Below are 26707 nucleotides of genomic sequence, written 5' to 3'. Positions count from 1 at the left end.
GTTGCTTTGATAAGTGGCTATATAGGAGATTGCACTGGTACATCAAGCATGAAGACTCAAGGAGACAAAGCTTGAAAGGAGGACAAGCTATCAGAGTTGCAGAGACTAGAAGCTAGGCAAATTTGAGAGCTGAATTGAGATATGAAATCAACAAGTTAAGTTGTGAGTTGTATCAGATCGAAAATGCTTGTTGTTACTCTCTAACAATTGTATCAGTTAGGGTAAAATCCTATGGACTTAGGTTAGTTTAACAACCATTTGTAAATCCTTTAATAGGGTGGCATTCCAAGTGAATGTTCTAAAGTCCTCTAACCAGGCCTACTTCTAATAGGGTAGTTAAAATCCTTTAACCAGGTCACATTTAATAGTGTGTTGTAGCCTTTAATAGGGAAGGCCTTTCATAGGGCATCACTTCAGTAGAGTGAGAATTGAGTAGCATGTTACTGGTGGTTTTTCCCAAATTGGGTTTCCATGTAAATCACTGCGTTATATTTTGATTCTTCATGTGTTATTCTTGCATGTTGATTTTTCAGTAACTTTCTAAGATGAATGCATAGCTTAGATGCATGAATAGTTTAATGTGGTTACTTTACTTGGTGAAAATTTTTTATTAGGACATTTGGACCTTGAATAACTAATTCACCCACCTTCTCAGTTATTCTAATGTATGAATAGTTTAATGGGCTTACTTTACTTTGTGAAAAAGTTTTATTAGGACATTTGGACCTTGAATAATCGATTCACCCCCCTTCTTGGTTATTCTAAAGCATTTCTAACAAGATATGGGTTAACTAAGCTATGCAAAGTTTTATTTGTACATTTGGACCTTGGATAATTGATTCACATCCCCCCTCATGTATTCTAAAGTATTCCAATAATTGGTATGAGAGCCATCTGCTTAAGAGGACTAGTTTTAAGGTAATAGAAGTAAAAAGATCAAGATGTCAAAAAGAGAGGTACCTAAGCTTAATAGAGATAACTTTCCTACATGGAAAAGTCTGAGGAAGCTACACCTGGAGGTCTTCGAGATTATGCATAATCTGCCATCACCACAAAGCATGTTGATCTTGCTAGAGCCCTAACTGTTGAAGATTTGAAAAAGAAGAAAGAACACAACTGGGCAGTGTCGAAGATTGACTCTGCCCTAAGTTATGCCAAGTTTGATGATATCGAAGGTTGTGAAAGTCCTAGAGGTAAGTTCAATGATATGAGAATGCAAGAAGGTGAGAATATTGCTCAATATTGCTATAGGATAAAAGATGTTGTTAATGAAATAAGAGGAGCTAATGGTAAAATAGATGATGAGACTATACTAAGCAAAGTTTTGAGAACACTACTACCCATTTATGCTATTAGATTTTCTGCAATACAAGAACTAAGATGTGTACAAGGTTATAATCTAACACTTGAAGGTCTGGTGGGTATGCTCACTACTTTTGAGCTATCTAATTTTGATAATTTCAAACCTGACAATGTTGAATCTTCTGTCAAAGTCAAGTTGTCATTGAAGCAACCTAATGAGAAGTAGAAGAAAAAGGTAAAATATATTTCTAGTGACAGTAATATAGATGAAGAAAATGTAGAACAACTTGAAGCACTACTAGCAAGGAGATTTCATAGAGGTAAAGACAAGTTCAAAAGTAAATTACCTATCACATGTTTTAATTGCAATGAAGTTGGGCATATTGTTGCTAGATGTCCAAAGAAGAAGAATTATAGAGGTGGAGACAAGTACAAAAGTAGAAGAGATGAAGGCAACAAATATTACAAAGATGAAGGCAATAAGTCTTGTTACATTGCTGAAGAGGAAACAAAAGAAAGATCTAACAATCATGATGATGAAGTGTGTATGTTGCAATGAAGGATGAATCTGACGAGGATGAGGCAACTGCACTAGTGTCTTGTGTGAACAAGAATGATAGATGGATCATTGATAGTGGGTGTTAACATCACATGACTAGAGATAAAAGTAAGTTCATTACCTTGAATTATTATGATGGAAATAATGTAAGGTTTGGTAATGATGCACCCTGTCTGATAAAAGGAAAAGGTTCTATCCAACTCACAGAAAATATTTTATGTGACAATGCTTATTATGTTGAAAGACTTAACTATAATTTGTTGAGTGTGTCACAACTGAATAATTTAGGTTGTAAGGTTGAGTTTAAAAACAAGATTGCTAAGATATATGATACTGATGGAAAACTAATTGGAAAAGGTGATCAAACTAGAGGTAATATATCCTACCCTGATATAGAGGATGCTACTTGTTTAGTTGTATAGTTTGATAATGTGTGGCTATGGCACAAGAGGTTATGTCATATTAATTTTGATAACTTGGTTAGTATTAGTAACATGAGAAGAGTTAGGTGTTTGCCTAAATTGAAGAAACCTAACAATATAATTTGCAAATAATGTTAGTTAGGCAAAATGACAAAGTCAAGTTTTAAGAGTAAGACTCATACCTTTAGAGGAATACTAGATATTGTTCATAATTACTTGTGTGGACCAATTGATGTGCAAAGCTACAAAAGAGATAAGTACATTATGTTATTTGTTGATAATTATTCTAGAATGATCATAGTTATGTTTTTGAAATAGAAATATGATGCTTTCCAAATGTTTAAGTGGTACTTAACAAGAGTTGAGAAGGAAACAAGTAAAAGTTTGAAATGTTTGAGTTCTAATAGAGGAGGAGAATTTACATCAAATGAGTTTAAGATGTTTTGTAATGACATAGGAATCAAAAGACAAACATTTGCTCCTAGGACCCCTCCATAAAATGGAATTGCTAAAAGGTTGAATAGACTTGTAATGGACTATGCTAGGACACTCATGATGGAGAAAAATGTTGCTTTGAAATACTGGAGAGAAGTTGTAAGTACAATTTTCTATACCTTGAACCATGTTCAAGTCAAGAAACGTACTCATTCAACACCTTTTGAACTATGGCATGGATACTAACCTAATGTAAAATATTTGAAGGTATTTGGAAGCAAGTGTTATATTGTCAAAGATTTTAGAAATGGTAAATTAGATGCAAAAAGTGAATAAGGTATATTCCTTGGCTATTCTACAAGAAGTAAAGCTTATAAGTGTTTATACTAACACTAATAAAGTTATGGAAGTGCAAATGTGAAATTTGATGAATATACAAAAGTACATGAGACTGAACCTATGAAAGAATCAGAAGAATACAAATCATTTGTATACTTTAATGAAGCCATGTCTACTTTTAAACATGTTGTAAATCAAGTTGCAAATCAACAACAAGTTTCAGTGACTGCTGAGTCACATACTATGAATGTCGAGCTTCATTCAGGAACCAAGCTGCATTCAAGTACCTAGTTACATAATGAAGTTGAGGTACATTCTGATTTTGAGATTAGTGCACATGAAAGAGATGTTGAACTATTTGATAGAGATGTACATAGTGATTCAAAAGTTGAGAGACCAAATGAGGAAAATAGATTAGAACCATGATTGTCTAAGTATGTCAAGAAACATCACCCTACTATACAAATAATCAGAGATAAAGATGCTACACCAATGACAAGGATCAAGTTGAGAAATGACACATGTTTGCTTAGCATGTAAGAACCTAAAATAGTGAAAGATGCCTTAGAAGATGTGGACTGGAGTAAAGCCATGAAAGAAGAGATTGAACAAACTGAGAAAAATAAGGCATGGACTCTAGTTTCTAGACCAGAAGATAAAAATGTGATTAGCACCAAGTGGGTGTATAAAAACAAGTTAGATGAAAATGGTGAAGTCACAAGAAATAAGACAAGATTAGTTTGTAAAGGATATGCAAAAGAAGAAGGGATAGACTATGGAGAAACATTTGTTTCTGTTGCAAGATTGAAAAGAGTAAGAACTCTGATTGCTTACTCTTTATATAAAGGTTTCAAAGTTTATCAAATGGATGTTAAGTTTGCATTTTTGAATGGTATATTGCAAGAAGAAGTTTAAATAGAACAACCAAAAGGATTTGTTGATGCTAACAACCAAAAAATGGTATGTAGACTATACAAAGCTTTATATGGGTTGAAGCAAGCACCAAGAGCATGGTATGAAAGGATTCATAATTATCTTATGAATATTGGATTTGAGAGGACTAATGATAACAAAAATCTATGCTTGAAGACAGAGAAAGACAAAGGTATTTTACTATATGAAATTTTTGTTGATGATATCATATTTGGAGATCAACAGACTTTATGTAATTCTTTTGCAAATAAAATGAAGAAAGAATTTGAGATGTCTATGTTTGAAGAGATCAAGTTCTTTGTGGGTTTGTAAGTACATTTGATGAAATATGGTATATTGAAGTAGGGGACTCCCCTTAATACCATGAACTCATAATAGAAACAAAGAAACAACAACAAATGCGAGAATAAAATATGAACTTCTTATTATTGCCACAAATGCGAAACTACATAATTCTTGATTACAATATGCTAACCCAAATAGGTGCCTTCATTATAGTAATATGCAAGACAGTGTTGTGAACTACCACCCTAGAGATGTCTTAGACAATGTTTGGGCCTTTCTTAAATAGGCAATTTTATGTCGCCCGGGAAGGTTCTAGATGCTCAAACTTAATACCTAGGGCTGACAGACCCTAACAATACACAAAGTCAGCCAAATACATCTTTGACAAATTATTTTAGAAATTTCGGTAGTCCAACTTCCAAATGCCATAACTCACGAACCGTTGCTCTAATTAGCTATTATAACCACTTTTCAGAAATGCCAGCTCCCAATCTAAAGGCTCAAAACAATGCTAGCACCCTTCTACCATGTTTTTGGACCTAATCTAGGCACTCTAAGGCCTCCAACGATGAGTCTAAAGATTTTTCTATAAATTTTTCCACCGAAAATCTGCAATAACTTCTTTGATACTTAAGCTGGAGTAATGAGATTTTTATGGTAGACTTATATCTCTAAAATGAACCATCTTGTGTAAACTTAGAACATTTTGAGCTCGTATGACAAACCTACTAAAAATAAAGTTCCCATAAATAGTAACCACCCTATCTACTAGTCTTTATTAAAATAGAAAAGGTTGAAAATAAAATATTTTTGGGTGATGGAAGATTTCCCTTACACCCAGGATGTTCCTGCATCAAACACTCGAGGTAATTTGAGAAGGTGACCTTGTCACGTCTCAGGTGTTTAGAGGAAAACCAAGATGGTTGACCTCCTCCTTTGCTAGCCATGATGAATCCTCAACTGGTCTCCCTTTCCATTTGACCAGATATTCCTCATAAGTTCTATTTTTAGTACTTTTTCTAATATGACTGTCTAGTATCTCCTCAATCTCCTTGGTAGCTGAACTAGCTATTGGAATGCTCCACTGCACTTCTGCAACTTCATCTCCATCACCCCCTTCATAATACTCTGTCAAATCTGAAATATTAAATACTGGTGAAATATTCAATTCAATAGGCAACTCCACTTCATATTCATTTCCAGAATCATGCCTCTTCACTATCTTGCACGATCTAAACTTCTTCATCTTCAACTTATTATATGTACCTACTAGAAAATGCTCCTTTCTCAAATGAACCATGACTTCATCTCCAATCTAAAATTCCTCATATCTCCTTTTCACATCTTCTATAGCCTTATACTATGTATTCATCTTTATGATGTGCTTCCTCACCTTCTCATGGATCTTCTTCAAATGTTCAACAAAATCTTCTGCTTTAGCACTACTTATCTCTCCCTTGTCCAACTTCCTCAATTCAAAAACATTTCTGGGACTACTCTCATATACAATCTAGAATAGTGATTTACCGATACTCCTATTGACAAAATTATTATATGCAAATTCCACCTGTGGTAAAATCATATCCCATCCTTTTGGTTTATCTCCAACCAAGCATCTTAACAAGTTTCCCAAACTGCAATTCATAGCTTCTGTCTGCCCATCAGTCTATGAATGGTGTGATGAATTAAACTTCAAAATTGTCTTCAACTTCTTCCACAATGTATGCCAAAAATACCCAACAAATTTGGTATCTCGATTTGAAACTATACTCTTTGGCAGACCATGCAATCTCACCACTTCTCCAAAAAATAACTCTGCTACATGAACAACATCACCAGTCTTCTTGCAAGGAATAAAATGTGCCATCTTTGAAAATCTGTCAACCACCACAAAAATAGAATCATGCCCACGCTGTGTCCTCAGTAATCCAAGAACAAAATCCATGCTGCCATCCTCCCATGGCTTCTCTAGTACAGGTAATGGTTGATACAACCCTGTATTCTAATTCACTCCTTTCGCCATTTGACATACTTGACAACTTTGTAAAAACTTTGTCACATCTTGCTATAACTATGGCTAGTAATAATTTACAGCAACCAAAGCTATAGTTTTATCTCTGGCAAAATGTCTAGCCAATACCCACTATGCTTCTCCTTGATGAGGTTCTATCTCATTGAACTTCTTGGAATGCACAAATGGCTTCCTATGAACAACATATTATCTTGGATCATAAAATCCAACCACTTTGTCCTATCAAGTGTAACAGGTTCTATACAAGCCTTCTATGCTTCACCAAAATCAGGATCATCTGGATACAATGTACTAAGTTCCTTGAACCCAACCACCTCTATCTACATTTTTGTTAGTAAAAGTTGTCTTCTACTAAGAGCATCTGCAACTTTATTAGACTTCTCACTTCTGTGTTTTAAAATAAATGTATAACTTTGAAAAAACTCAACCCACTTTAAATGTCTCTGGTTCAATTTTCCTTGACTATTCAAATATTGCAAAGCTTGATGATCAGTTTATAAAACAAACTCCTTGGGAAGAAGATAGTGTCTCCACTTCTTCAATGCTTGAACTATGGCATAAAATTCTTGATCATAAACATAATATTTTTTTTTTGCATCATTCAACTTCTCACTAAAATAAGCAATAGGTCTACCTTCTTGGCTCAAAAAAATTCCTATTGTAGTATCACTAGCATCACAATCTACTTGAAACACCTTGTTAAAATCAAGAAGTGCTAAAACAGGTTGCTCAGTAACTTTTTATTTCAACAGATTGAAACTCTTATCTGCTCCTACAGTCCACTTAAACTCTTTCCTATCTCCTCTCATTGTTTTAGTCAAGGGTCCACTTGAACTTTCTATAAAATGTAGCAAGTCCATGAAAAGATCTTACCTCTGTTGCACTCCTTGGAGTAGGCCATTTGAGGATAGGCTTCACCTTCTCTGGGTCCATTTTCAGACCTTCTCTCGAGACTACAAATCCTAGATACACTAGCTCTTTCTTTACAAAACTACACTTCTTCAGGTTTATCAACAACTTTTCTTCCCTGAACTTTTCAAACACCTTGCGAATATGAATCAAATGCTCCTCCAATGTCTTACTAAAGATCAATATATCATCTCGATAAATAATGACAAACTTACACAAAAACTCCTTCAGTACCTCATTCACGAGCCTCATGAAAGTGCTTGGTGCATTGGTTAGCCCAAAAGGCATGACTAACCACTCATATAGTCCTTCCCTCGTCTTGAAAGAAATCTTCCACTCATCACCTTCTCTTATATGAATTTGATAGTACCCACTCTTTAGATCTATCTTTGTGAAATATTGAATTCCACTCAAACAATCCATAATATCATCCATCCTCAGCAAAGGCAATCTGTACTTGATGGTGATCTTGTTGATAGCACAAGAATTTGTGTATATCCTCCATTCTCCATTCTTCTTTGGTGCTAACACTATTGGTACAACACGTGGACTCAGACTCTTTTGAATCAACCTCTTCTGCAATAACTCATGAACTTTCCTGTTCAACTCTTCACTTTCTACTGGTGTCATTCTATGCACTACCTTGTTTGGCAGATTGGATCCTAGAACCAAATCCATCTAGTGATTGATCTTCCTCATTGGGGGCAATCCATCAGGTACATTATCTGATACAATATCAAAAAAATCTTCCAACATATTTGCAACTTCTATAGGTACCTCCTCTACTTCTTCTTTACTATCTTTATGAATTATAGTAAAACACATATGCTCATGTTTCATACCTTTAAGAAACTCTTTTTCATCAACAAAATATATTCTAGTAGCACTACATACCTTTTCTTATTTATCCTTCAACGGCTTCAACTTATGTTTCACTCCATCCTTAGTTAGAGTGTAGGTATTTGCTCGCCCATCATGTACAACATGCTTTTCAAACTGCCATGACCTACCCAACAACATATGACATATGTCCATATGTATGATATCACATAGTACCTCATCCTGGTAGCTTCCAATCTTGAACTTCACTGAGCACTGCTCATTGTGGTCATCTTGCACCCAAGCAATACGATGTGGATGTGACTATTTCTATCTCTTTAGCTTCAACTTGGTGACCATCATTTTTGACACTAGATTGTTAGTACTTCCACCATCAATGATCACATTACAACACTTATCTTCACATCTGCACCTTGTTTGAAACAAACTCCTTCTTTAATTAGGTTCATGTTCACCACTCAGCAGGACTCTTCTATTAACTAGGACTTCTTCTCTTTCAACATCTTCAGAATGTGAGGATTTGGCATCTTCATCAACATGTGCAACTCTTGCCTAACCTTTTGTTCTTTGATCTATCCTTCCTTGGCATTGGGTAGATTCAAATGCTCTATGCCCTTCTTTTTTGCAATGAAAACATTTTCCACGGAAGCCTCCTCTTCCAGATCCTTGTCCTCTACCTCTTCCTCTCTGATCTCTATTGTTCTGATCATGGAAATGATTGAAATTATTTCCCCTTTGGTTCTGGTTGCTACTTCCAGCCTCATCCCTGTTCTTTTGATCATCATTATGGCCTCCATAAGATTGTCCGCGAGATCTTCCACCACGACCTCTTCCACTATTCTTATTGTCAAACTTCTTGCTCAATTTCTCCTCAACTCTTAGGGAAAACTGGTATGCCTCCTCAGTATTTTTCATCCGAACCAGACTCAGTTCGTCCTGAATGTTGGGCCTTAACCCATTACGATAACGTGTAAGTTTCTCCTTATCAACTTCTACATGGCCAGTTCTAATAAGAACTTAGTAGAACTCCTTGGTATACTCTTGAATAGATTTTCCTGCTTGCTTGATTCCTTGCATCTTCTTCAATAGATCAAGCTAATTATCCATAGGAATGAATTGTCGCTTTATTTTAGCTATCATCCGATCCAATCTGGTGATTTTTTCCTTTCCCTTTCTATTTCAATCCAACTAAATCTCTTGCCACCATATCTTTGTATGTCCCTTCAGTTTTGCCTTCATAAACTTCACCCTATCCAGATCCTCAATATCTTCATACTCAAAGTATTCCTCTAGTTCATTGATCCAATTGATTAGCTCTTCTAGGTTAAGATTTCTTGAAAATGTGGGAACCTCAAACTTAGGTCCTTTTCCAATCTTGGAGATGGCCCTAAAAAGCCTCTCCTCCTCTAGGTTTAGAACTGCCTCTGCTTCGACATTCTCTTCTACTTCATCCTCATCCTCGCTTTCATCTCTTATGGGAAGATTCATTCCTCTATGCATTTGTCTTTGGAGGGCTCGAAAACCCTCAGGTGTAACACCTACAACTCTTTTGCCACACTCTCTTCATGGAGGCATTTTCATGCTTATGTTGAAACCCTAGTGCAAACTGCCTCACAATCGATGATTTGTCTACACACTCAACCCAAACCACGGTCTTGGTGCGAACTGCCTCATAGTTGGCGGTCTGTCCACACACTCAGGAACTCTAGCTCTGATACCACTTGAACCTGAACTCATAATAGAAACAACGAAATAACAACAATTGCGAGAACAAAATATGAACTTCTTATTATTGCTGCAAATGTGGAATTACATAATTCTCGATTACAATATGCTAACCCAAATGGGTGCCTTCATTATAGTAATATGCAAGACAGTGCTGTGGACTACCACCCCAGAGCTGTCCTAGACAATGTTTGGGCTTTTCTTAAATAGGCAGTTTTATGCTACCCAAGAAGGTTCTAGATGCTCAAACTTAATACCTAGGGCCGACAGACCCTAACAATACACATAGAGTCGGCTAAATACATCTTTGACAAATTATTTTAGAAATTTTGGTAGCCCAACTTTTGAAGGCCATAACTCACAAACCGTTGCTTGATTGGCTACTATAACCACTTTTTGGAAATGCCAGCTCTTGATCTACAAGCTCAAAATAGTAGTAGTGCCCTTTTGTCGAGTTTTAGGACCTCATCCAGGCACTCTAAGGCCTGCAATGGTGAGCTTGAAGATATTTCTACAAAATTTTCCATCAAAAATCCGCAATAACTTCTTTGATACTTAAGATGGAGAAATGAGATTTTTATGGTAGGCTTGTATCTCTAAAATGAACCTTCTTGTAGAAAATAAGAACATTTTGAGCTCATATGACAAACTTACTAAAAATAGAAAGTTCCCATAAATAGCAACCACCTTGTCTACTAGTCCTTATTAAAATAGAAAAGGCTAAAAATAAAATATTTTTGGGTGATGCAAGATTGCCCTTACACCTAGGATGCTCCTACATCATATATACATCACTCAGTCAAAGTATGTAAAAGAGATATTGAAAACTTTTGGATTTGAAGATTCAAAGCCAGTAAGCACACCTATGGTGATAGACCATAAATTGTCAAAGAATGATGATTTAGCTGAGGTGAATCAAACATTATATAGGTCTATGATTGAAAAATTACAATATGTAGTACACAATAGACCTAATATTGCATTATCTATTGGGATAGATGCAAGATTCTTTGATAATCCTAGGGAGAATCATTTGATGGTTGTTAAGAGAATATTGAGATACCTGAAAGGAACAAAAGACTATGGTCTATACTACAAGAAAAATGAGAAATTTGAATTGAAAGCCTACACTGATGCTGATTGGGCTAGAAATATTGATGACATAAAGAACACTAGTGGAGGAGCATTTTTCTTAGGCAAAAGGCTAGTTACATGGACTAGCAAGAAATAAAACTGCATATCTCAATCTACTGCTGAAGTTGAATATGTTACTACTATAGTAAATTGTACAAACATTGTATGGATCAAATAGCTACTCAAAGCTATAAAGGAGGAAATCATTGAACCTATGATACTTTATTGTCATAATACAAGTGTTATAAATATATAAAAGACTCCTATGCTGCATAAAAAGGCTAAGCACATTGCAATCAAGTATCATTACTTGCAAGAGTTAGTTCAAGATAAAGATGTGAAGATGAAATATGTTAACACAAAAGAAAAAATAACTGATATCTTCACAAAAGCATTACCTAAAGATTCTCATGAGTATCTAAGAGGTAAACTAGGGGTGATACTCCTATCAAAGGCTATCATGAGAAGAGTCTTGCATCAAACAAGTTGATTGACATATGTTACACATTGATGCAGTGGCTCCTACTTTAGGAGCTACCAAAAGTAATTAAAGAGCTAGAGTTACAAATTAGTAACAAGCTAGGTGATAGAGGGAGAAACTAAAAATATTCATAGCTACATATCAAGATGACAAGTCTTTGGCATTGTTGTCAAAGAGGGAGAAATCCTCACTATTGAGGGAGGAATTGTTGTCAAAGAGTTAGATGAAAGAAAACACATAAGATACGTGGAATACCTAGTAAGATGGAGTTAAGGTCAAAGGATATATAAGAAGTGATCCAAAGGGAGTCATAAGGATGAGTTGATTAATTTTCTATTGATCATAACATAATTTTGTAACCTATTCAAAAGATGAAAAGTTGCTGATAAAGGGAGAGATTTCAAGACAAAGAATTATTTTCTTTTTGGTATTTTGCTAGTTATATTGATTAAGTTTGGTCAGTTTGGTTTTCCATCAGTGCCAAAGAGGGATATTGTTGAAAACAAATTGATACAAGTATGAATATGTGTTTCAATCATTGTTTTGTCACTGATGTCAAACTTGCTACTTGCTGGTAAGACAATTTCTTACATGATTTGAGTACTATCATTTGTTTGATTGATAAAGAGGGTTTGATTAAATGAGGTAACAATAACACCTAGAGGAAAGGTTGAGTTATGATATGAAAAAGGAGTACAAGGATCAATTAAGACAATGATACTATAGTGCATTGATAATCTACATAAGGTTGCAAAGGGTGGGTACATTGATTAAGTTTAGAAGAACAAGTTAAATGAAGTATGTCTGCCAAGATTAACAATCTAGACAATAAGTGTCAAGAAAAGTTAGTGTAAGCAGAGCATAAAATCAATTGGATCTAAGCAAAGTTAATTTCAGTGTAAGCCGAGTGATACAATGTAAGCTAAGTGATACAATGTAAGCTGAGTAATGTTTAGTTAATGTCAAACACCAGTAAACTTTAGTTTGTGTTGAGTGCTTTGATTGTGGATGTTGAGCAACACAATATGTGTCGAGCATAAGAAACAAGTTAGTGTCGAGTGTCAACATTATGAGAAAAAAATTTGAATTTGATCAATTTGAGCTAAGAAGTTTGATTTCTTTGATTGTGTGAACCGTGTGGAAGATAAGCTTGATGAGCTGGTAACACAAAATTCAAGATGAACCATTTTGAGGAAAATTCAAAGAGGATTGAAGGAGAAGTTCCTGGAAGGGAAGAAAATGAAATGATGGGTAGATTCATTGAATTCTACCTAATCCAACCTAACCCTAAAATGAACGAAGGATGATGAATGAAAAAAAGATCTTAATTTTCTATTTATAGAGATGGATGGTTAGAAGCAAAGGTTGTCATGTGCAAGAACCTAAGAAATACAAGGAATCTAGGGTATTGCTTCATTCAATGACCTAAGAGAAGAATTTGCATTGGCAAGAAAAGCAAGAAGGCTTAAGGGTGTGGATGCTTGAAGGGTGAACAAGTTATTGGAGTTGAAGTGTGTGAAAGCCAAGCATAATGGATGACTGAAACAAAGATTTATAATCTGCAAATGTGTTGCAAGTTGTTATTGGATCAAGCATTATTGTTTTTTACTGAGGAAAATAGGTTTTAATGAGGCCTTGGAACCCTTACATAACAAAGTACTGACAAAAAGGAATGCTTAAAGTAACAAGAGAAAATAAAAGCAACCAACTAAACTAACTCCCCATAATAAAGGAGAGAACTAGTAAAAAACCAGGGAGTAGGACAAAAAACTAGGGCTGGCCAAAAAAGCCAAGACGCTCAGGAGATTTCTCTTAGAATTTTTGCTACACTGATTTCCAGCTCTAACAATCTACCAACCACCTCCTTCATGTCTGAGAGTTCCTAGTCAAGTTCTAGGGTGTCCTTCTTCTTCATGTTTGATTTAGAACACTTCCTCGAGCTATCATCAAGTGTCCTATCCTTTGCACTGTGGGGAGCAGGGTCATCCTCCTTACTGGTTCTATGCTCCTTCGCTTTGTTAATGAGAAACTTAATAATATCATTAGCCTCTTTGAGAATATTATAGCTTTGTTCCACTATAATATGCATTGAGCTCTACATCGTATGAACCCTATTCTTGAAATCCTCCACTCTATTGTCCATGCTCTTATCTTCCTCTATTATCCTATTCTTCAAGTTGTAGTTCACCCTCTCCAAGTTGCTTACCCTATATTTTAGCTCTTGGATTTCATGAAAAATCCACTTGGTGGTGCAAAAGCTATCCACAACCCTATTTTTGGCATTGTTGAGGACATCCATTTGTAGATTTTCCTTAGTGGTGTCACTAAAAATCACAAGGGTAGGGTCAATCAACTCTTCTATTTGGATTTTACCCTCTTCATTCTATTTGACCAGAGTTCTGATAAACTCTCTATTCATCCCCATTTTAGCAAAAGTAGTGTCGAAATTCCTCAACACCACATTCCTATCCTTTCCCATGATCAAGCATCTATATTTGTTTGTTCTAAATTCCTCATAGACCTACTCCTACTCCTCCCTTTCACTTTGATTAATGTCCCCTTCCACCCACTCCTCCTCCACTTGCTATTTATCCTCCTTAGACTTAGAGACTTTCCCTCTTTTTTGACCCCAACAGGTCATGACTTCATCTTGTTTGCTTGTCGGCATTTTGATGGTGATGTTTCTCTTGCCCCTCTTCCCCCCTGTGCCCTCCCCTTCTATGAGATCCTCCCCACCTTCTGCACTTTATTCCCCCATATCCATGCCTTCAACCCTTTCATTATAGTCCCTATTTGAGGAGGTGTCTTCCTTTCAAGTTTGATGATTTTTTTACTAGAGCCTTAATGTGGGGAATCATCCTCCTCTGAGTTTCTGTGCATCTCAAGGTTGTCCTCAGTATCAAAAGGTAAATAGTCCTTTCCCAACTCTTTGGATTCCCCTCTGCCCTTCTTTCTCTCCTTCCTATTCTTAATTTTTTTCCCATAGCCCTAGCCTTAAAATTCATAGATTACCAATAAAAGCTCCTCATAGAGCACCAGATTGCTAGTATGCTTCTCTTTCTAATCATAATGTTCTTATTCATAGAAGAGTAGAGGTAGAAGGGAATAGATATCTTCGACCCATACCTAAAATGGTTGATAAGCACGAAGTGGTGGGTGCAAAGGTGGTCAAATCTAGTGTTGAGGGAGATATATTTGATAATAACCCACAACATGAACCTCCACAGTGGCTTGATGGAGCTCAAAAGATAGTAAGTTCCTTTCTTCACCAACGCCTTTTTTTCCTCTCGATCCTTGGCGAATTCCACCACTGCTTGCCCCAAAATCTTTGTCTCTATAGAATTTCTTCCCCATGATGGGAATGCCAGTCACAAAAGAGATGACATCCTCTGTCACTGTGAAATCCGCCCCATCAATTTTAACAATTCACTCATTCCAGCTCTTTACCATACTCTTGGTAATCGAGGGTTTCCAACCATGGAGCCATTTTATGAAATTTGTGATTTCCCCTTTTTTTAGAATGTTCCACATATTGAAACATCTATGCCACTTTTGAGCTTTGTCCTCTGGTTCCCTCTCGTGTCTTTCCCCCACTATGATATCTTCCTCTATGCAAGCTCTATTTCTAGTATCAAAGCCCTTTGAAGCCAAAAAAATCTTTAGCGCTCCTTATTTTCTTGGAACTTCTTTTCGCCTTATGAACTTTCTGCTTAAAATTGATCCTTGAAGTAAGTTGATAGATATTGTTGATATAAAAAGTACAAGTGCTATCATAGTTACACATCACATTTCTACACATTCTCCATAACTCATTAACAATCATAATAAATCTACACATCATATGTCTGACCATTTCTTGTAACTCATAAACAATCATAATGGACTTTTTATGATACCCAACCTACCCGAGATCCTTTCCCTTTTAATGAATTCATTAATATCTGACAGGAAATTATATCCATCCGTTCACTTAGCCACTTTATTGTACTTGACTGCCCAATTAGCCAACCTGTCCACCACTTGATTGGCTTCTTGGTACTCATGTTCCATAGGTTTTTTCGAAGGTCTTGAGATGTTGAATGCATTCATCAATGATATTCACAGTCGTCCATGTAGGCTTATTCTTTTCATTAAGGAAATCTATAATGTTTTTCGAATCTCCTTCCAGCCAGAGATATTTAACTCCCATTTCTCTTTCCAATTTAATAGTATGGTGACTCGCAATAGCCTCTACATAATGATTAGTTTGTATTCCAAGGGGAGCAGATACCACAACAATCCCTTTACCAAAAGCATTTCTGGTGATGCCTCCCACCCCAAACTTTCTTGGGTTGCCTTTGGCCACCCCATCAAAATTGCCTTATGTTATCCCTCAGGTGGAAGAGTGCATCTGCAACCATCCCTCTTGTTATTGTCTCAGTCCTTTGTATAGAGAGAGGGGATATGACCTTTGATTTTGATGTAATTTTCAATGAAAGCATTAAGGCATTTGTGGAAGACAATGTCTGCCTTTGTTTCCTTTTCCCTAAAAAATTTTCTTGTTTCACTCTTTCCAAACCCCCCAACACACATGGGGTAAGGTCCAATTCTGCATAGCCATGGTATCACTCCCTAACATCCCATGGTGTCATTGTTCAAAGAGCCCCAAAATATTGGAAGGGAAGCACCAAAACATGTTGAAAAAAGACAAGAAAAGAGACCAAATAGTTCTAATAAAAGGACAATGGATAAATATATGCTCAACACTCTCACAGTGATTTTTGCAAAAAATACATCTGTTGGGCACCATATTTCCCCTCTTGGTGAGGTTGTCCATCGTAAGAATTTAGTTTTGGAGCACAATCCAAAAAAAAAGGTTAATTTTTGGGATGAGCCCTGGGTACCAGGCTTTGGCCCAAATAGGGGTAGTGCCAAAGTTTAGCAAAGTCTCATAGCCAGAGGCCACGGTATAAATGCCATTCACAATCTCCACCTAGATAATGGAATCTTTGTTATGGGACAAGGCAATATGCCTGACCATGTCCATCAATAGCTTGAGCTCCTAAGACATCTCAACCAGATCAATCCACTCATTATGGATCTTGTAGTCACTCACCTTGCTCCCATATCTTGCTATACAAATATTAGCCCATCTATTAAAAGGCTCTATGTCCCATAGAGGCCCAAATCTAAGCTATTCATCATGCTAGAAATTGATATCTTCACTATTACCTAGTTTCCATTTCGCTTTCTCAAAAGCTAAGCTCTTCATTCATAAAAAGTCATTCCAACTATTAGAGCCCCTAGGGTCAGGATTCCTATTGATGAACTGTCAAAGATTGAGGTTAGCAACATACTTGAGCTTTAAAATATCTGTCCATTCCCCATTGGTTTTGAAAAGTCTCCAAATTTGTTTCACTTGTAGGGCATAGTGAAACTGTTTCAACTTTCTAATCCCCAGTTCCCCCCTGCTTCTTTGATTTGCAGATGTTCTCCCAAGCCACCAAAGGGTATTTCTTATTCTCATTGGTACCAAACCACATGAAATTCTTTTGAATGGCTTCTAGATGGTCAACCACCTTAGAAGGGATAGAGACTTACAGTTACTTTCTTATCATTGTACCAATCTAGGGTAAATCCTTTGGATTAAGGTTGACCTAATAGTCATTTGTAAATCATTTAAATAGGTGATATTCCAAGTGAATGATCTAAATTCCTTTAATAAGGCCCACTCCTAATAGGGTGATTGAAATCCTTTAACCAGGTCACATTTAACAGTGTGCATTGTAACCTTTAACAAGGTTGGCCTTTCATAGGGCCTCACATCAGAAGAGTGAGAATGAGTAGTATGTTACTGATGGTTTTTCCCAAATTATGTTTCCAAATTAAATCATTGTGTTAAATGTGTTATTGAATCTGTTATGTTTCATGCTTACATTTCTACAAAATTGATTTGATAGTAACCTACGAGTTTAAGTGATTGTATGATCTAATGGATGCATGCATGATGAAAATGTTTTATGGATATGGGTTCACTAAACTATGAAAAGTTTAATTTGTACATTTTCACCTTGGATAACTGATTCATCCCCCCCAGTTATTCTAAAGTATTCTAACACTTGACCCTCATTATTCTTTTTTGTGTCCATGTCCATTTTCTCCTCACTGAATTTCCTTTTGGGAGGAGAAAGGTGAACACTTTGTTTCCCCTTATCACCCCTTAAAGCTTTAGACCTTGCATTAGATTTAGTTTTTCTATCTTTACTATCCTCCACATGATCCTTACCAGTTAACATGCCCTTGCTCCTAGAATAACCTTCCAGTTTCGAGTTGAGGTCCCCCATTTCAATTTTATTATCATCCTCGGCAAAATTCTTAGAATTTATCACTTTCTCTACATTTTTCTTTTTAATCTCCTGTTTGTTACCCTTTTTGGTACTCTTGCTGTCACTAGTGCCTTCCTCACTTTTAACCTTTTTCTTTGAGTGAGGTTCATTACCCAACACTTTCTACTTTTTCTCCATAATTAGAGAGGGCTTAATAGCCTTACATTTACATTACTTATCAATAAGTAAGATTAAGTCCTCATGGAGCACATGACATGAGTCCTCCTTCCTATGGGATTGGAGATTTTTAATCAAAGAGTATTTCAAGTAAAATGGGAAGGGGATTCCATCTTTATACCTAAAATAATTTAGGAACACAAAATGAAATTTGTGGACTCTCTTGGCTCTACCATCAAGGATAAAATATTCATGAATGCACGACAAAACATCCCTCCAAATTACCTTAATCTAGCCCAGGTCATAGAAATCACCGTTCTTCTCTAGCTTCTTCTCCTCTTCATCTGTTTTAGGGAATTTTTTGAAGGCCACATTCAAAATACTGGTTTCCTTATTGAATTTGAGACCCTCCATTAGAAGACTCATAATCTCAGTGATGAATTCCTTTGACAACTTCATAGTGACCTCATGTAGCGTTACCCTATCTTTAATCTTATTTTTGAAGGACTGTAATGTGGGGCTTATACCATTGAATTTTCTTGATATAAGCTGTGACATTCCCTTTTTTCAAGATATCCCATACATCCACATTTTCCTACCATTCTTTGTAATTATTTGGCTCTTTTTTTCATGGTTCCCCTCCCATGTCATATTCGGCTCTGCACCTACAACTATGGGTTCCTCTCCCATCTTGCATGGATTCATGTTTGTTCACATAGATTTCTTGGTTGTGGTTATGACTTTGAAGGCTTCCATGATTGTATTGCAATGGTATTTTACTAAATAATACATGGTGATGGATCCTTTTGGAGGCTGATATTTTTTTTTCTCTTAATGAGGGTTTCCTAGGGTATATCTTGTTTCACAGTTTTGTGGGTGTGTTGTCTATTCTTTTGTATGTAAAGTCTAAGTGCTTGTTTATTTTAGATGTATTAGGGGTTATGTGGAAATAGTAATATTTTTGGGTGAAAATTTCCCTACACTAACTCTATTAGGACCTCCTCTATTGAGAACTTCTTGACTACCTATTTTTTAGCATCACTCATTTAAGTGATCACTGTAGTCCACTTCACTATCTCTTTGTCCCAAGAAGCCACTTTAACGTCAAACTTTTTTCTCACATATATTGCAAAATTATCCCTACCCTAGAGATATCCTTGATGCATAATTGCTTTGAGCTATTCGTGAAAAATATTTGCAATCATTTTCTTTCTCTTTATTTTGTCGAGAATCATCTAGTTTATGGGCATCTTAGGATCTGTTGTGGTCTCCCCTACCACGAGTTTGGGAGTTAGGAGAAAGAAACTCGATTAAATAACTTTGAATTTTAAAGTTTGAAAAAAACCAAAAAAAATTAAAAAAGAAAAAATCTTGGATGCGCATGCATCGAGGCACGCGTGCTTTGCAAAGGCAAAGAAGGAAGGGAGGTTATAAAATCCTCCTTCCCCTTCTTACTATTCATTTTTTTGGAAGAGCTAAGAGGGAAAGGTATGGAACCCTTCCCCCCTACCTCCATGTAGCCCTCACACGTGCGCATGACCACAAGAGGAAGCGCACAACGTGCGCCCTCTAGGCCGCACCCTTTTGGACGTACGATGCAATGCTGTGCGCGCCCCTTGCGCTGCGCGTGACGGTAGTGGCCATGCCCTTTTGGACGTGCATAGTGGCAATACATGCGCCCTGTGGGTTGTGCATAGTCGTCGCCACTGCGCCCTTCTAGGCAGCGCATGGCGCGGCACTGCGCATGCCTTTTGGGTGAAGAGCCCTTTTGGATGCGTACGTGCGGCCGCCGTGACGCCCTCTTAAAGCATGCACGCACGACCGTTGCCGCGCCCTCTTGAGCACTCATGCACGCGGTCGCTGCACCGCTACACCCTTTGGGCCACCACCACGCCTCAAACCCCCCCCCCCCCCCCCCTCCAAAAAATAAAAATTAAATAAGTTTTCTAGGAGGACTTTTTTTAACTTTTTATATATATCCAATAATTAATCATTCTTTTTCTCTTTTGTGACGTGCAAGTAATATAATCAGATGGCTTTCACATCTAGATCAATAGCAAAACCAGTTGTGTACAAGTTCCAAGGTGTAACCCCAAAGTCACAGTTGCATGATGAATACTCTGAGATCAAAGAAACATAACTTGGACACATGGACTTGGGAGAATTTTTGAGGGTTTGTAACAACCCAACTGAAAGATCTTCTTTGAGATCCACCTTAATCCATTCTAGATTGGTAAATGCAACATCACATCTTGAGACCGTTCAGTCAGCTAAATTGATTATGACCCTATCTCGACATTTTGTTCTTGAGAAAAGGGTGGTAAAGAGTGTCACTAGATAAGTGGTCTTAGATCTACGACTTGATAATATTGAGAGAGTTTTTCACCTACCTAGAGCCGATCAATTTATTAGGCTTTCATATGAAGCAGCTAAGAGTTGGCATAAGGATCATTACCAAGAGGCCATCGACATCATATATTCCTCATACTTCATTGAGAAGCCATCTCAGGGGAAGACAATCAGTAAAGTAGATATGACTCGAGGATACATGAAGAATGACATTGGATATTCAATCATTCTCCTGAGCAGAGTTATGGGATTGCCTGCAGCGGGTCATCTCGCTCCATTCATGGGTAACTTCATTGAGACCATCAGACATGCAAAGATGCCACTAGATTGGGCCACCACACTTAGTGAGAACTTGTGTGATCAGTTGCGGATAGTAAAGGACAAGAAGAAGTTCTATATGACTTCTTATGTGGTATATCTACTTGTAGCGAGAGCCATCGACTATCCCGGGTTGTACAAGAAGGGCAGTATGTAGGATCCTAATGCATGGCCATATATAGTCTATCCTCAATTAGTTAAGAAGAAGCTCTCACTGCAGAGCAAGGAGTAAAAAATTGTGAATGATGCCTTCATCTTTGCCATCATTCGATTCATCGAAGGGGATTATAGAAAGAGATTATCTGATGAGGCCAAGGCATAGATCATAGCTCTCGGTGCATATTTCATCTAGTTCCAGACATTCACATACATTCGGGTTGGTGGTGCATCCATCCATCCAAAGAAGCTCCCAAGATACCCAAGTGACAAGTTGGTTCTAATGGAAATTTCTTGGTAGATTGAGTCAGCTTATGAGAGGATCAAGAAACAACAAAGGCCTTGTTGGGATTGGCCTTTTGAAATAGGAGCATACTAGGTAAAGAGAAAGCAGGATATCCCAACTTTTGAGTGGGAATGGGATAATTATCCTCTTGAAGAATATAATTCTCCCCGGCCATTCTTTGACAATGTTGGTAAAGTGGAAAATCTGGTAGGAAAAGAGTTCTACCATGAGGACGCCATTGAAGATCATTGTATGAATGCCACAAATGACTATGATGTTCGTATCAAGGACTATTGTAGAATGACTTTGTATTTAGTGGAGAAGGCTCTCCATTTGACCATCCCGGATGAGATAAGGCTACAAGATTCGCAGGAGCTACTGGATCCCTTATTCAATACAGATAAAGTTGGCGAAAGGCCCATCCTAAATGCAGAAATTGATAGAGAGGAAGGAGATGATATTAATCATCGATCGAGACATATCATCAGAATGACAAAGAGTTGGATCAAGAAACCCTTTCCACTTGATCCAATTTTGGATATAGTGATATTCCATGCACATGCTCACCCAGAAAGGGTAAAGGGGAGGAAAGTCACAGTTCCTATCTTTGCACTCCAGTCTCCTATCAGGCCAGAAACAGTCTACCGGCTTGATCGTCTAGTGGGATACTACCATCTGTAATCACCTAAAAATGGTCATCTAGACTATTAGCCCCCTTTTCAACATTTTGGCTAAATTAATTTAATCATTTACCTAGACCAAATTGCTAATAATCAATTTATTTGATTATAACCTATAGTTTGACTATGCTATCCTAAGTTCATTATTTGATTAAAAGAACATGTCCCCTTTTAATTAAATAAAAGACCCCATTCTTCTAACCCACTTAAAGTGCACACATAAAGTCCTTTTTCTATTTTGCAATTAAAAGAAAAGGCTTTGTGACTTTTGTCTTATATGACAAGTCAACTTATATTCTATTGGTTGACTTGTGTGTGCACATGGATCACTCCTATTTTCGAATTCCACCGTTGATCATCCACCATCTTCATCTTGATCTCCACCGTCCATACATCTTTAAAAGGGAGAGAGCTTTCCCCCTCAAAGGATCAATCCTCATTTTTGAATATTGTTATGCTGCAGGTTTTCTAACAGGTTTCTTTGGAGCTTTGTGGAGAACTTCTCTTTCTTGTCTACATTCTCTCATCCATGGCATTCTAGCTTAGCTTAGCTTTCATTTTTACATGTAGCTTAATCTCACATATCTTAATAATGGTATTGTAACACTCTCATCCATGCTTAGAATAGCTGCACTTTTCATATTCATTATAGTTTAATCTTTAGTTGCATTGCATTCTTGAGGAACTCCTTGGGACATTTGCATTCTTGCATCTTGTCTTTGGAACCTCCCATTGCATGGTTTACTAGCAAGAAGAGTATCTCTAAGGCTCATCTGAGAGCTTTCTTATTCTTGAAATATACTCTCTTGCACTCCATGGATAGGGAGCTCTAAGCCGGCATCCAAGCATTCCAACTGATGGAATCGTTTGGATAGAAGGGTTTAGAGTGTGACACAAATCAAGTGTAATCACCTAAAAATGGTCATCTAGACTATTAGCCCCCTTCTTAGCATTTTGGCTAAATTAATTTAATCATTTACCTAGACCAAATTGCTAATAATCAATTTATTTTATTATAACCTATAGTTGACTATGCTATCCTAAGTTCATTATTTGATTAAAAGAACATGTCCCCTTTTAATTAAATAAAAGACCCCATTCTTCTAACCCACTTAAAGTGCACACATAAAGTCCTTTTTCTATTTTACAATTAAAAGAAAATGTTTGCGAGACTTTTGTCTTATATGACAAGTCAACTTATATTCTATTGGTTGACTTGTGTGTGCACATGGATCACTCCTATTTTCGAATTCAACCGTTGATCATCCACCATCTTCATCTTGATCTCCACCATCCGTACATCTTTAAAAGGGAGAGAGATTTCCCCCTCAAAGGATCCATCCTCATTTGAATATTGTTATGCTGCAGGTTTTCTAACAGGTTTCTTTGGAGCTTTGTGGAGAACTTCTCATTTCTTGTCTCATTCTCTCATTCCATCACATTAGCATAAGATCATATGGCATTCTTAGCATAGTTGCATTTTAGTTTAACTTTGATTCCTTTGCAAATAATTAGATCACATAGATTAATAGTTGGATTTGTAACATTCCCATCTCATTGTTAGCATAGCTTGCATTGTGCATCTCATCCTAATCTAGTTTCATTTTTGCATTGCATGATCTAAGAGTTCTTTGACACTAGCACTCTTGCTCTTGTCTAAAGAATCTCCCATTTTGTGGTTTACTAGCAAGGGCTATATTTCTAAGGCTCAGCTGAGAGCTCCTATATACTCATTTGTATGCCTCTTGCACTCCATGACTAGGGAGCTCTAAGTCAACATTTGAGCTTTCCAATCTATGGAGAATTTTGGATAGAATGATTTAGAGAAGTGCACCTTTTCTAGTGTAGATTTTTGGCGCCCACCGTGGGGCAAGACTGTACGTTTCGCCCTACTTTTTCTTGTTTTTGCTCACGTTTTCTGTACTACTCTGTATTTTTTTTTTTTTTTACAGTCGCAGTATTGGGCGACATTTTTCCAGTATCGTGCGACAGTTCACAGTATTGTCGTGCGACACTTTTTTTGGAAATAGTGTCACGCTTGCAGCCTGTATATTGTCGCCCTCTATGCAGAATTATGTCGCACAGATAGAGTAAAAACTGTCGCCTAGACAAAAATTGTTGCCCTCTTATACTGCGAAGTATCGCGCGAATTTTGTTCAGCAAAAAGTATCGCTTGACATTTTTTTTGCTCGTTCCTTGAGGAATTTGATCAAATTTCTTTGTAGCTGGCTTGCTATCGTCTTTAAACAGATTTCTAAACTATTTTACAGAGGTTTAATTCATGATTTTTATGATTATTTTGTGCTAACTTATGGGCTAACGAGTTGTGATTGCAAGTTGCTTTTTTTTTGTGAAGAAAATATCGAAACCTTGCATACAAAAAGAATGCATGTCAAAGCTTCAAATGCGCAAGGGCTACTAATGTTGTTTGCAGGGCTGCCCAAAGCATAAAAACCCAAACTTGCTTTATTTTTTGTTTCCATGTGCGGCATTGAATAAATTGTTCATCTTTTATAGGCACATAAAACTTGTGATTGGAATCTTTTGGTAATAGGAGAGTATGTTCTTCACCCTTGTGGTGAATCAGAAATCTTGACTTGCCATTTGATTTCAAAAACAAGGGGTAACTGAATCTTCCTGGGTGTTTGGGAGAAAACAATTGGAATAGGAGAGTATGCTCTTCACCCTTCCGGTGAATCAGCAATATTGACTTTTGAAAGTTGATCCACTTTGTATAGTTAAGATCCTTTAGAGGGCCTGCTCTCGGACAACTTGAGAGGGACGACCCTAGTGGGGACAAGCCAATTACCTGGCTCTTCCAACCCACTATAAACTCAAGGCTACCAAGGACACAAAACTTTGGTAGACGTAGTGTTTGTCTTCACCTAGTGTGATCGCTTATGGGATTTCGACCATAGGGAGATCACTAGGCAAGAATGCTTAAGGTACTCTTGTGATCATGAGATCGGTTACTCATCACAAGGTGAGGTGTCCCATAATTGGGAGCAAGAGGAACACTATGAACGAAAGCCCGATCTAAAAACTCTAAGTTAGTAACTACCCTTTTTAGCCGCTCAACTTCTTGGTGCAAAGATCGATCCTAGTGGACTACCCGGATCATCCCAAGATTTACACTCACCATATGTGTTCCCTTGGTTGTGCTTATGGCACTTCCATGACAAAGCCAATATCTCTTGTGGGCAACCACTTGGTGTGAGGCGAAGGAGCATCAAGCGTGGGCTAAGTTGTTGAGTAATGAACCGTGACTCTAAGGTAGATTGCTTGGCTATTGTTTTTGATGCTTTGACCAGTGTTAACGTTCTTACAACATAAAAATTCCGATAAAGAGTTGTTAGAAAGGCTATTCTGATATCCCAAGTGCGTATTGACAAGGTTGTTTTTACCCTTGATCAATTGTTTTGAAGACATGTTACAACACTTACTGTTTGCAAACCTTGCTGTTTACTGATACAAGCTAAGACGAAACGCTGTTTGATTGAAACGACTGTCTGATTGACAAATTGAAACGGACTCCAAACCAAAAAATTGACTTTTTTTACACAAAATTGGCACTCTGTCGCACGCTTTGACGAGAAATATCGCGCGACATTTTTTTCAAAAATTATGTCACACGTCAGTAGTAAATTATGTCGCACTGTGTCTAATATTCTGTCGCACTTGGTATAAATATCTGTCGCCTGAACAAAAAGTATCGCACTGTTGCTGAAATTCTGTCGCACGACATTATTTGCTGAACTTATGTCGCCCTCCTTTTGAAAAAGTATCGCCCAAAGTCATTTTGGGGTCAAAAATAGAGTTTGCTGTCGGATTTGTTTGGTCTAAGGAGCGTCACGCTAGTCACCCTTGATCCTGGTCACGTATCAGTGTGTGAAGAATTCATCCTAAGTTGAAAAGATGGGTTTAGTCTGTCGAATGTAAGTCTTGAAACGTCTTGATAAATCACTTGTCAAAATTCAGCTATTATCTTTCTAGCTATCCACTATTGAGCTTCTCGCTCGTCCGCTTGGCTCAAGTCACCCGTGCTGTAAGATCTTGAGCATTGTTTGACAAGCCATCTAATCACGTTTTGACAAGTGACTAGTCATGATCGTAAAAGCTTCAAATTCGGCTCACTTTTCTTGTCCTACTAAACAAAGACAACTCTTTACATGCCGGTCACAACTAGATATCAAGGTGGTAAAAATAGACACACGCCTTTCATTTTCAAACAATTGGAAACACCACCCAAATGTCCTCGCAAACAACTTTGTGATAAGAACCTCAAATTTGATCAAACACAAACAGCTAACATTCGCACAACCCACTTTATAGTTTCAAAAATCCATTTGGTACACCCTTTGAGACACCCGAGGGTACGAGTGGTATAGTCACTATGGTGCATCCCAATGAAATTAAACGTCGCTTAGAAGAACAAGCGTGTGAAACCCAAAAGACTTTGGAGGCTATATACGCTATGGAGAGAGAAAATCAACAAGCTGAAACTGACAATCAGGCACGCTACGAAGGATATAAAGGAACTTGTCCTCGAAATCCCTTTAAAAATAATGATGGTAATCACATGCCTCCAAGGACTCCTACAGCTGCCGCTGGCGTATGTCCTTCACCTAAACCATCTCATCATGATAGTGATGAAGAAGTAACTAGCGAAGATGTGATCAAATTTCAACAAGATGGCTTCGCCCAAAAACTAATGCTCAGAGCTTTAGAGGAAAATGGAGACCAATACTTCCGATACATGGCAGCTAGGGGATGGAAACTCCCTCAAGGTTTTAATGTTGAACATATTATCCCAAAACGAGAGCCCACTGAGGCTGAAATCTTAAGGGAAGAAATACAAGAACTAAGAAAACAATTTACACAACTGCAAACTTCAAAAGAGCCACCTAAGACATCATTTGTCGAATCAATTTGCGCTCTTCCATTTGATAGGGGTCTATACATGCTACCATTTCCTAAGGATATAGAGGTTCCTAAGTATGACAAATACGATGGAAATGGTGACCCTCACGACCATGTGAG

This window comes from Cupressus sempervirens, chromosome 5, assembly GCF_028749045.1.
Source record: "Cupressus sempervirens isolate cs-2001-9-10 chromosome 5, ASM2874904v1, whole genome shotgun sequence".
In the NCBI taxonomy this organism is placed as follows: domain Eukaryota; kingdom Viridiplantae; phylum Streptophyta; class Pinopsida; order Cupressales; family Cupressaceae; genus Cupressus; species Cupressus sempervirens.
This window is presented reverse-complemented; position numbering follows the sequence as displayed.